We start from the raw sequence: 13,432 nt of genomic DNA, 5'->3' as shown, positions 1-13,432 counted from the left end.
CTTGCTTAGCTGAAAAAAATTAAATATTTGAAGCCTAAAATTATGTGGCAATGGGAAGCACAGCTACAAAAATATGTAAATATGTCCAATAGCTTTCTCTATTTAAATTAGGTAAATAGGACATACAGATATTTTTAAGTATGTTTCAGGGTTTTTTCCTGTGGTATAAATTTGTCTTCACATATTCTGGAATATTTTTCACATATTCTGCTGAGATCTTTTGGCCCTTCATGTAGAGAATTGGAATTGAAGACTTAGAGTAACTATAGGTACTGTGTAGCACATTGCTGTTGTTGTTGTCTACACCAGATAGATTAGATTTATTTGGAGTAATCAGCAGAAAACAACAATGTTCAAGTGATGACTATCATGATCTGAATCAAAAAGATCCAGGTCACAATTCACTCAGTTAAAAAAAAAGTCATGCTACCTTCTTAAAATACTTTATAAAATCCAAGTCACTTCTTAATGTGTATATGGTTTTCTTATTAATTAATTCAAATACAATTTAGTTTCTCCACTGAGAGGAGAATAAACCCTTTAATTGTTATATTTTAGATGTTTCAGAGTCCCCAGGCTACAGTAACATTTGATAAGTATCATGTCAAATGCAATGTTTCAAAAGTGAGTTTGATTAAAAATACGTACAATTAATGGATTGTCAAAAAGCAGTGTTCTTTAGAAGGCATAATTTAAAAAAAATGTCTATTTTAATCTTTGCAGTATAACTGTCTCTGGTATTTCTGTCATTTGGTAATGCTTCCAGACACATTCATGGTGGTCATCTTTGATCATATGAATTCAAGAGATTCCAAGGTTTTTTCTATTTGCATAAAAAACAAAGAAAGCATTGTCAGTAATCCCTAAATATGCATTTTGAATCAAGTTACACCTAAATGCTATACAAAGACTCAGTGTCTTGATGCTAATTTATTGAAAATGGCTTGGCCTTTAGGAATTTCCCATTGGCACTCACTAGAACTCAACTCAAAGTGGCAATGGCAAAAAGCATCAAAACTGCATTTATGCTGACATCTAAGCCCTAGTGTTCAAGTTGTGTGTGCCCTGAAATAAAATACCATAGAAGGAAAAGCAAAATATTAAAAATGCCTTAGTTGCCAAGATCACACTTGAAAAGAATGAAAAAAATTTCTTTTTTCTTTTCTTTCTTTTTTTTAAATGAAATATAAAGTGTTAAAGACTCAACCGAAAGAAAGAATTGAGCAAAAGATGAAAAAAGGGTTGAAGCAGAGTACACAATGTTACAGTGAGTGCCTTATACGTTGATTGTATGTATGCACAACTATTTAGACTAAGATCTGTAAATAACATATGTAAGTACGATCATTGAGCTACTTAATTTGTTTTCCTGTTGAATGTATGTGTTTATTTTAAGAGCAGAGTTGTGAAAAGTCCGTTCATGTCAAAATGTGTTGCTAAGCATAAACATGCTGCTTCACTTTAGGCAGGATCAGGAAAGACCCTGGGTGTGTAATCTATGAATTGACTCTATCCTGATATTGCCCAGGTTTTGTATTACTAAACTATGGCTCACAACAACAACAAAAATTTAACCTTTAAATAGAGGCACCAAAATAATTTAAAACAGATTGGAAGGTTTAAAGGGCTCCAAGAGTAAGCAGTTCATATTTCAGTTCCTCCCCTCTAGGGCCTACCTATTTGGTGTTCAAAGTTCATCTCATATTGCAGCTGCTTATGTTCACATTTTCTGCAATGTATGGATGAAATGTCCTAGGAAAAAAAACATAAAATATACAACATTAAAAAATATCTTCCCTAAAACAATGGCTTGGCTGTTATTGGGCAGGGAATAGGACAAATCACCCAGAGGCTTTTAAGTAAGAACTAGAAAAAAAGAGTACAGAGAGAAAATGAGAAGATTTTAAAGGGAATTTCAGTTTCAGGGGATTTTTTTTATTCAAAGTTCTTGCAGGTTATAGAACCCATTATTTTTTGTTCTTTTATTAAAAATTTCTTTGTAATTCATTTGGACTTCCTTGCCACCAGGCACAGATAGATAGCAACAACAAACAATTATACTACATATTTATCACTTCATTCCATTTCACAGTGTATCTCCGATTATGGGAACAATACATTTTTGCACCTTGCTTTGGTTGTTATTTGTCAAGAGTAGCCTTTATAAACAATATATTTTCCCATTTTAATAAAAGGCTACAGCTGCATTAAATGTGTGGGATGTGATTTGAAACAAAAAACCCACCAGACTACTGGCTAGGGTTTCACAAGAAAAACACTTTATTTAGTATAACACCATTTTACACTGTGAACACCCTTTATTGAGTGATAAGATAGATGCCTTAATTTTATTACATTTTCTAGCTTTACAGAAATGTGTATTTAATCAACATTTTACAATAGCTCATGTTAATTTTCACCAGAGTAACATAAATTTGGTTTAGCAGCAAATGAAATAATGTTTGTTGCCAGCAATCTTCATACACTAAGCACTGTGTATTAGGACTTTTTTTGCATATATTATTTCTTGAGGTTCTCTCAAATCATATGATTAACCTATCATTAAAATAGTTGAAGATCTGAAATCAATGGGATTTTTTCTATCACCTATGATGGGGCCAAGATTTGACCCTGTGTATGTAATCCATTGTCACTAACTTTCAAGAAACTAGGCTCAAGACCCAAATATACAGGAATATATAGTTTCACTAGCATCTGGTTTTATAAGCTAAGGTTCTGTTAGCAGTAGCAGCAAATTTTATAATACTCTACTCTTCCTATCTTCCAGATGTGGCAAAGCAAATCCTCTTATAAGAAAGAAACAGGAAGTATAAAAGTGAAACAGTGGAGCCCAGTCATGTGGGGGGAAAAAAAGTGGTTTTGACGAGTGGAGGCACAGAGGAGGTGTGGGGAGCATGCTACAACAGTGGCACACCTTGAAGAACAGAAGTAATTACCCTCTCCCCCAAATTTCCTGTCCCCCAGAAGTATGGCTATTGCATGGTAGCCATGCTACCATTGGCTTCTCTTCCATAACTACATAAACTCTCTGTGTTACAATGGGGAAGAGTTGTAACAACTTTCACTTCAGCTTAAGTATCCAGCAGACCTCTTCTGGCCCCAGGTGCCTTGCCCTGTGATTTTGTGCTTATCGGGGTGGCATGATAAGAAAGCAAATGAACTGTTTCCTCCCCTTTCACATCACTATGGGCCACTTCTACAGAATTCAGTTCCTGCAGTTGTTCACTAATGGATTAGAACATATAAGCCAAGGTAACTAATCTACTATTTTATTTTGATATAGCTTGGTCTCTCTACATGAAAATGTTATCATTATGGATAACTTCACTCACATTTAAAAAAAAAACAAAACGGTATGAAATATGCTTTATCTTAGTATTCATGGGAACCACAAAAGTGGGTGTTTAAAAGAGTAAAATTATCTGAGAACATTGTATAAAGGAGTGGGGCTTGGTGCAAACAAATCTGTGGAAAGGCTCTGCAAAATTCCCATTGACTTCAATTTAGGCTATTTCTTTAGGGCCAGATTCCTACACCAGCCACAGAATCAGTGTGGAGCATGGTACTATCCAATGGGTGGGTCTACAAATGCAAATGCTGCTGGCTGGGTTTACTCCAGAATAATTTACTCTGGAGTAAACCCACCTTAGGCAGGTATCTACATGTGCACCCATTCGGAAGCAGATTTGCTGCTCCTGGCATCAGTCTGCTTGCTCCTGCCCCCTCCAGTCTTGCACTGGCCCCCTACAGCAGCCAGGGGGAGCTCTGGGCTCCTCCTGGGCGCTACGCCAGGGGCTGGGAGGAAGCACAGGGCCCAGAGATAGCTGTCTCCTGGTAGGGGCTGGAAGACTGCTCCCTGCCCCCAGGAGCTGCCTGCTGCCATGCTCCCCAGCAACAGGAAGCTCCCAGCCTCAGTTCCCCAATCAGGGCCATGGGGCTTGGAAAGAGCTATGGGGGAGTGGAAGGTCCCAGGCCCCTGCCCTGATCCACTAGAAGTGAGTCCCTAGTTGGGCAGGGATTCCTTTCCAAGTTGAGGGCTTGCTGCTAGCTTCCCCACCAGCAGATTAGAGCAGGAAGCTTGGACCTGCTCCTCCCTGGAGGTCTGTTCAAGCCTCATGGCTTGATCACCCGAATGAGGCATGGGGCTAGGAAAAAATCTGTGAGGCTGAGACCTGTCCCTGACTGAGACAGTTCCTGGCTAGCCCCAGGCTGCACAGGGAAGTCTGCAAGTGCAGCCCAGAGCTGGCTGGAGACTACCTGAAATGGGACTGTCCCCAGCCACCTCCATGTTGCATGGGCAGACTTCCCCATGTAGCCCAGGGCTGGCCTGGAACTGTCCTGGTCAGGGGCAGGTCCCAGCTAGCTCCAGGCTGGGCAGGAATCTCTCCTCATGCAGGGAGCTCCCTGCCCCAGCTCCATGATCATGCTGGGAACTCCCTGCTGCCAGGGAAGGGGACATTGTCCCTGCCTGGGCTCCAGTGGTCAAGCCTGATGTGTCAGAAGGCAGTTCCCTGAGGGAGGGAGCAATTTCCCACCCCCTGCTACCTGGCTGACAGAGAGCAAATTTGCTCCTGGTCAGCTGTCTACACGTGCCTTACTGCATAGTAATTACTTGGTAGTTAATTTGCTACTTGCATTTGCAGGCAGCAAATTAACTGCTAAGTAGAACAAATTACTGGACAGTAAGGGTCTGCATGTGTAGACGCAAATGCTTACTATGCCATAATTTGCTCTGCTACACAATAAAGTGTCTCATATAGACGTACCCAATGTGAGTAAGGGAGATAGATCAGAATCATTATTTTTAAAAGGCCTATATGATTCAAATTGTTTCACAGTTTGTACCTTATAAAGACTAATTTCAGACAAAAATGAGCACTTTGTCTTACTTGCTTGGTTTGTGTGGCCCTGTCCATGATGGGGAGTTCTGCCAGAAGCATTGCTGTTCGAGTGCAGAGTTGGACTTTAGATCATACCGAAAGTTGGAGACACCTAAGGGTATCTTAACATTAGAAATCAGTCTCTTGTTTCACTTGTACTCTATTTCTGAAAGTCACCTTGAAAACTAAAGCACTTGTGGGTCACACTATAGAACTTGGTAATGAATACACTACTAGATAACATTCCTTCTCAGAGTCTGCCTTGTCTTTAATGGATTTTGGGAAGCATAGCACATTACCTATGTATGCTACATTTGCTTTTGCTATTTATATATTTATTTGAAACATTAATGAAAATGCAGATGTAATGGATCCTTTATATGGGGTTTACCTTGCGTGCGTGTCAGTTTTCAGGCTAATTGATTATGTCAGAAGCTCTATAAATATCAATAGCATATGGAAAGGTTAAGCTGGGGTTTCTCCACGACTGGATTCATGCTCTTTATTGATGGTACAACCATAATCCAACCATAATAGCAGTGCTCTGTGTGTGAAATAGAGTAGAACATTAGATAATTTGCACCAATGACTGACTAGGAGACACACACTAATCTGTGATTTTTGCAGACATATACAATATAACCTCATAAATCTGGTTTTCAAAATTCTGGAATTCTCAAAAATCTGGCACTCAAAAAAACCCAAAACACCATATCAGGGGTTTTCAACCTCTTTTGACCAGGGTGCGCCTCAGTGGCCGATCACGGAATGGGGATGGGTGGGGAGTAGCAGCAGCTGCACGCGGAGCAGTGATGCAGGGTGATGGATGGCGGTGGCAGCTGCCATGTGTAAGCTTCCCCCTCGACCCTCTCATCCGACCATCTGGGCAGCACCAAGTTATGCACTTTCCTTCTGTTTAAAAAATCCGGAATTTTCAAATTTCCGGTTTGAAAAATCTGGAATTTTCAATTCTCGGGCAGGTGCTAGGTCCTAAGGATACCAGATTTTTGAAGTTATACTGTATACACAATTAAAAAAATCATGGCTAATGTATACAGTAACGCACTTTACTCATTTATTTTGCCAACTGCAGTTTAGTAGTAGCTATGTAAGATACAATTCCTGTTAAATGAATAGTCATATACTCTGTTCAAGTAATGTTGTCTTAGTAACAAGAGATAAGATTTAAGGTAGTGATACTTAGCCAGGGTGCCTTGAAATCCCAGGGTGCCACATAGTTTTTAAAAAGTACTTCAGATAAAACATTTTTAGGAGAATATGGCCCCTAGATGTCATTCTCAAGTTGTCTCAGGGTGCTAAGTGGCAAAGGCATTCTAGAACTGACAAACAACCTCAGGCTTCTCTTCTCAGAACCCTCAACAAACAAGGCATATTTGTTGCAGGGCAGGGAAAAGCAAGTAGATCTGCCTATCACTTTAGGGTGTGTTTGCTGTACAGCAGCCATAGGTGTCCTAGGACAAGCTATCATAAGTTGGAACAGACCAAGGGTACGCTATATAACTAACACTGTGGGTCACACTGGCCAGGCAGAACTTAGGAAGCAGTTATGTCATTAATCTTTTTACTATCAGGTCCTTCTGGGATGGACCTCCCATCATTGCATTTCCTTCATATTCTATCATTTCCACCATATTTGAACAGGTAATAACTTCAGTGAAATGAGTTGGATATGGGTTGCATTACAGGTATAGGTAAAGGTTAAAAGCTACAATGTTACTGCTTTGAGGATAAAACTGCTACAATGTGTTAAGACTATTTAGTAATTGTACATAATTCTATAAAGTACCATATTTTAAATTTAGAAGTCAATATGATGTTAATTTCAATGTGTGATATAAGGCAGTGCGAGATGTTTTGTAACAGAAACGTAGATGCCTTTCTTTTCAGCAAGCAGTACTCCATTTTCCAATCACATATATAATAGCAATTACTTTAATATTAATACAATGAATTTTGCTGATTCTAGAAATAGTCCTGTGTCTCAATTTCAAAATGCATTTTTCGTTTGCCAAATAAATTACATTTAGTGTTGAATTCAAGAGAGTGCAGAGAATATAATGACAAACAATCATCAAGCTCATTTTAGCCTGTTATTTATTTCTATGCCCTGTTACATGACTCTTCAGTTGCACAGAGAAATGGTAACTACATTGACATGAACAGAAGAATTCCCATTGACTTCATGGGATCATCTGTGTTTAATGTTCAGACTATTCCCGAATGGCCAGATGTCTCCATTCAGTAACATACTCCAAGAAATCCCACTGGAATCAGCAAGGATTATAGTATTATTCAGTGGAGGTAAAAGGAAGAGGATTTGGTCCACGATTTTAAAAAATGCTACATGACCCAAATTGAAACACAGCTTATATCTCATAAAGATTGATTTCTCATATAACTGAGCAGTCATGTGTGATTTTATGTCTCATTTCTTTTATTATTTGTTAAGCTTTGTCTATGTTGAAGATTTTAGCTGTTGGTGGCTGATCACAAGTTGAGCTGCTTCAGAGCAAATGACTAGGGTAGACTGGGTAAACTGTGATAATCTATATCTGCCTCGTGCAGTCTACTCCTGCTTGGACCTGAAGGAATTGCACCAGTTCCAGATGTAATTTATAGCAGCTTTTCTTGCCAAAACATAAGGGTTTGCACTGGTACAGTTAGACCACTGGCTGAAATTGGGGAAATCACAGGAGTAAGTAAGACTTTACATGGTTGAGTAGACCTATGGTCCTTGTTTATATATGTCTTTTACATCTAAAAAGTGGAGGATTTACAGGGGATATACAGAGAGAAGAATAGTTGCTGCTCTTCTTTCCTTGAAAAGTGGAAAAATATATTTTTCCCATGGCTTTGGCATGATGTGATTCAACATATCTAATGGATATGTTGTCCAGCTCTGCCCAGCTGGAATACCAAGTCTTGCTTCTTATTCATGTGAATAATTAGTTGTGCTTTCATCACAACTAATCTTGTAAAGCAGCAGAACCTAACCCTGCATCATACCTGGAACAAGAAAGTAAAAAGCCATTGCTTTCTCAGGGCTTCAGTTCAGGATACTAAACAAAGATTTATAAATAGCTTTGCATTTTGAGGGATGGAAAGCTCTTGGAAGTCCAAAGCAAAGATTCTTGAATCATAGACCTAGTATTAGAAGGGACCATGAGGGTCACCAGTCCAGCCACTGCAAATGTGCAGGGTTTGCCATTCCTAAGTCATTCCAAATAGATGCCTAACTAGCTTCTTCTTAAAATCTTAAATTAAAGTGATTCCCTAGGTAACTTATTTCATTATCTTGCTGTTAAATGAGGAATTTTTTCTTGAAATTTAATATGAAAACATGCTTTGCTCTGGTTTAAAATCCATCATCACGGATCTTGAGCTTTCTGGCAGGGAAAAACAATATTTCTCCATTTTCTTTACAACAGCCTTCCCGATATTTGAAAACTCTGTTAATTCTGCCTTTTTAATTTCCCTTTTTCCATATTTAACATACCTAGTTCCTTCAACACTTCCTCATGCATCTTATTTCCTATCCCCTTTATACTTTTTTATAGTGACTTTATCACTCACCCCTTTACCCCAAAGAACAAACAAATAAGAACTTTGTCACTCTGGATTGTTAAAGTAAATGTTGTTTTCAACTGAAAAACTTTTCATTCCATCCAGGAAAAGCACACACCAACTGCTGAAATTTCCTTAGCCTGATGAAGGGTTTTTTAACTCGAAAGCTTGCTTAATAACTATCCTCCAACTATTTGGGTTGGTCTAATGAAAGATATCAAATTCACCCAAGGAACCTTGTCTGCCTATGTCCTTAGACCAACACGGCTACAACCTACACCCCTGCAACAAAGATATAGTGGCACTTTTTAAATTGTGAAAATAATATGGAGAGACTGAATTCAAATGAACTCTGCTTTCTAACAATTGTAATGATAGATAACTTGTAATTTCTGACATTCCTTCCAAATGGACAACATGTATCTAAGTTTTTCTTTAAAACTGTTGCCAGCCCCTGATCTGTGCTTAAATAACTTTGTATTACCTTACTGGGTTCATAATGCAAAAAATTGCAAAGGACCATATTCTTTTTCAATTAGCTTAAAATGATCAAATGCACTGATAATACTATATGCTAATGGGCCAAATCCTGAAGTCTTTACTCTGTTTTCATTTATCCATTAGGCTGGCAAAACTCACATTGGCTAGGGACAGAAATTATACACAAACCAGTATAAGTTATCAGAAACTGGTTCAAAACTGTAACACAACAGAAGTTCACATAAACTGCTTTAAAAAGTAAGCTATAAGAAGAGGAAACTTGGAAAATAACTAGGGAAGAATATAAAAGCACTGCTTGGGTATGCAGGGATGAAGTTAGGAAGGCCAAAGTGCAATTGGAGTTGCAGCTAGCAAGGGACATTAAGGGTAACAAGAAGGGTTTCTACAAGTATGTTGGTAGCAAAAGGAGGATCAGGGAAATTATGGGCCCCTTACTGAATGGGGGAGGCAACCCTGTGAGAGTGGATGCAGAAAAGGCTGAAGTGCTCAATGCCTTCTTTGCCTCAGTCTTCACAGGTAAGGTCTACTGTGAAGACTACTGCACAAGGCAGCACAGTTTGGGGAGGTGAGCAGCCCTCAGTGATGAAAGAACAGGTTAGGGACTACTTAAAAAAGCTGGACATACAAGTCCATAGGGCTGGATAGGACGTACCCAAGGATGCTGAGGGATTTGGCTGATGAGATTGCAGAGCTACTGGCCATCATCTTTGAAAATTCATGGTGATCAGGAGAAGTTCCAGATGATTGGAAAAGGGCAAACATAGTGCCTGTATTTAAGAAAGGGAAAAAAGAGGATCCAGGGAACTACAGACCAGTCAGCCTCACCTCAGTTCTTGGAAAAATCATGGAGCACATCCTCAAGAAATTCATTTTTAAGCACTTGGAGGAGAAAAAGGTGATTAGGAACAGTCAGTATGGATTCATCAAGGGCAAGTCATGCCTGGCCAACGTGATTGCCTTCTATGACAAGGTGACTGGCTCTGTGGATGCAGGGAGACTAGTGGATATTGTGTATCTTGATTTTATCAAGGCTTTTGATTACAATCCCCCACAATATTCTCACAGGCAAGCTAAGGAAGTATGGGCTGGATGAATGGACTGTAAGGTGGATAGGAAACTGGCTGGAGCATTAGGCTCAGAGAGTGGTAATTGATGGCTTGATGTCTAGTTGACAGGCGGTATAAAGTGGAATGCCCCAGGGGTTGGTCCTGGGGCAGGTTTTGTTCCGTGTGATCATCACTGACCTAGAAGATGGCATAGAGTGCACCCTCAGCAAGTCTGCAGATGACACCAAGCTGGGGGGAGTAGTAGATATGCTGGAGTGTAGGGCTATGATTCAGAGTGACCTAGACAACTTGGAGGATTGAACCAAAAGAAATCTCATGAGGTTCAACAAGGACAAGTGCAAAGTCCTGCGCTTAGGATGGAACAATCCCCTGTACCAGTACAGGCTGGGGGCTGACTGGCTGGGCAGCAGCTCTGCAGAAAAGGACATGGGGGTTACAGTGGACAATAAGCTGAATATGAGCCAGCAGTGTGCCCTTGTTGCCAAGAAGGCTAAGGGCATACTGGGCTGCATTACTAGGACTGGTACCAGCAGATCAAGGGAAATGATTATTCCCCTCTATTCAGCACTGGTGAGGCCACATCTGGAGTACTGTGTTCAGTTGCCCCCCACTACAGAAGGGATGTGGATAGATTGGAGAATCCAGTGGAGTGTGACAAAATAGTGAGGGGACTGGGCGACATGACTTATGAGGAAAGACTGGGGAACTGGGTTTATTTAGTCTAGAGAAGAGGAAAGCATGGCCCGGGAGCATAGCCACCTCCCCTTGTAAGGTCTGCTCCCTTTTGGGGTCTCTGGTGCACCAGTTGGAGAAGCTCCAGGCTGCAGTCCAGAGACTGCGAGCCATCAGGGACTGTGAGCAGGAGATCAACTCCTGCTGCCAGGTCCTTCTCCCCCGGGAGGTGGAGGGTAGACCACAGACTCCCTCCAGGACAAGGGAGGACTTGGGGACCTCCTTTTCTGTCTAGCCAAGAGGTTGGACCAAGGTGGTCAAGGGCCCCAATGCCTGCCGCACCAAGGTCCCTGCCCCGCTGGAGCTCTGCAACAGGTATGAACCTCTTGCAGCTCCAGCAGAGACTGTTAATCTGCCAGCTCCTGCAGGCAACACAGGCTTAACTGTAGCTACCACCCCCAGTCTCCCTAAGACAAAACACAAAGTGTTTGTCATGGGAGACTCCATCCTGAGGAGGACCGCGGGGACAATCTGCCACCCCGACCCCTTACCCCAGGAAGTCTGTTGCTTCCTGGGAGCCTGAATCCAAGACATTGCAGAGAAGATTCCTAAACTCCTGCAGCCCACTGACCATTACCCTATGCTCCTTATTCATGTGGGCACCAATGACACAGCTCGGAGCACTCCCAGCTGGGTCATGAAGTGCTACAGGGATTTGGGAGTCGGGCTAAAGGGTCTGGGGGTGCAGGTGGTGTTTTCTTTGATCCTCCCAGTCTCAGGCTACAGGCTGAGGAGGGAGAGGAGGATCCAGGTAGTAAATCAAAGACTGCAGTGCTGGTGTCATAGAGAAGGCTTTGGCTTCCATAACCACAGCCCGCTCTTTGATGAGAGAGGCAATGAGCTGCTGGGAAGGGACAGCCTCCACCTCTCTCCACTGGGGAGGAGGCTCTTATCAGCCAGACTGGCTGACCTGCTCCACCAGGCTTTAAAGCCCGCAGGGGGATGGGGAGACCACTGCCACTGCTGGCCCACTGAGCAACCCTTGCAAAGCCATCAGGCCAAGGCAATTAAGGGAGCCCACCCCTGCTTCAGCCCTGGAACAATCTGAAGGCAAGGCTGGGGGCCCCAAGGGGACACTTGCCTGCCTGTACATGAATGCCAGGAGCTTGGGGAATAAACAGGAGGAACTTGTCCTCCTGCTTAACACAAATAATTACGATGTCATAGGGATAGTGGAGACCTGGTGGAACTCCACCCATGACTGGCCCATGGGTATAGATGGCTATATCCTGTAAAGGAGAGATCGAGTGAACAAAATGGGCAGGGGTGTAGCTCTCTATGTCAAGGAGAGCTATGCGGTCCTGCAAGCCAATATTGGTGACCATGGTGGATGACTGGAGGCCCTCTGGGTTAAAATCCATGGGGAATATGGTGCAGTGGACACAATGGTGGGAGTCTATTACAGATCTCCCACCCAAAGTCAGGAGCTTGACCAGGAGTTTGCCAGGGAATTGGCTGAGTCCACATGCTCCTGGTCCCTGGTTGTCATGGGAGACTTCAACTACCCAGACATCTCGTGGGAACAGTGCTCGGCTAAATCCGAGCGGTCACAAAACTTTCTTTTGTGCATGGATGACCTCTATCTGACACTAGAAGTCTATGGGCCAATGAGAGGTAAAGCGCTGCTTGACCTGGTACAGGCAACTGTGGATGACCTAATCAGTGACCTAACAATCGTTGGGAAGCTGGGTGACAGTGAGCATGAGCTGATCACCTTCACCATCTGCCGTAAATCTGGCAAGACAGTCAGCAATACAGAAGTCCTCAACTTCAGGAAAGCTGACTTTGACAAGCTCAGGAGACTTGTTGGTGAGGCCCTAAGGGACCATGACCCAAAGGGGAGGGGAGTTCAGGAAGAGTGGTTACTCCTCAAGGGAGCAATCCTTGATGTACAAGATAATGCTATTCCATCTCAGAGGAAAGGCAACAAAAGGGCACAGCAGCCCCCTTGGCTCTCCAGGGAACTAGCAGTCTTCCTCCGGCTAAAAAGAAAGACCTACAAAGGATGGAGGATGAAATCCATCTTCAAGGAGGAATATTCCGCAGTGGTCTGGACCTGCAGGGAGTGAACAAGGAAAGCCAAGGCTGCAACTGAACTCCAACTAGCTACAATTATCAAGGATAATAAAAAGTCCTTTTTTAGATATATAGGGAGCCAGAGGAAAAGCAAGGGCAACATTGGACCCCTGCTAAACCAGAAAGGACCACTGACAACCAATGCCCAGGAAAAAGCCAACCTACTAAATGGGTACTTTGCGTTGGTCTTTCATCAATCCCATGGGATGCCCCTGCCCATTATGGGACAGGTAGGCCTGGGAGAGGGAGATTCCTTGCCCTCCATCAATGCTGACCTTGTGAAGGAACATATTGAGAGGCTGGACACCTTCAAGTCAGCCAGCTCTGATGGTTTATGCCCCAGGGTACTCAAGGAGCTGGCTAACATCATAGCTCAGCCCCTGGCTCAAGAAGTCTTCAAGAACTCCTGGTGCTCTGGTGAAGTGCCCAAAGATTAGAAGAAGGCCAATGTGGTACCTATCTTCAAGAAATGGAGGAAAGTGGATCCAGCAAACTGGACAAGCCTGACCTCTGTCCTGGGGAAGGTCTTAGAAAAAATCATCAAAAAGGCCATTCTTAATGGACTGGCCG

The 13,432-nt window shown here is 42.3% G+C and overlaps 1 long non-coding RNA gene across 1 annotated transcript; it reads right to left on the bottom strand.

Moving 5' to 3' along the window:
* Positions 1 to 577: 577 nt before the first annotated feature.
* Positions 578 to 5,551, bottom strand: LOC109281374 (uncharacterized). The gene is made up of 3 exons (XR_002087992.2): positions 5,293 to 5,551; positions 1,677 to 1,752; positions 578 to 823 (listed from the first exon to the last, which is right to left on the bottom strand). It is a non-coding gene; the product is annotated as an uncharacterized LOC109281374 (long non-coding RNA).
* Positions 5,552 to 13,432: the final 7,881 nt, after the last annotated feature.

Source organism: Alligator mississippiensis, chromosome 4, assembly GCF_030867095.1.
Source record: "Alligator mississippiensis isolate rAllMis1 chromosome 4, rAllMis1, whole genome shotgun sequence".
Lineage (NCBI taxonomy): Eukaryota > Metazoa > Chordata > Crocodylia > Alligatoridae > Alligator > Alligator mississippiensis.
This window is presented reverse-complemented; position numbering and strand designations above follow the sequence as displayed.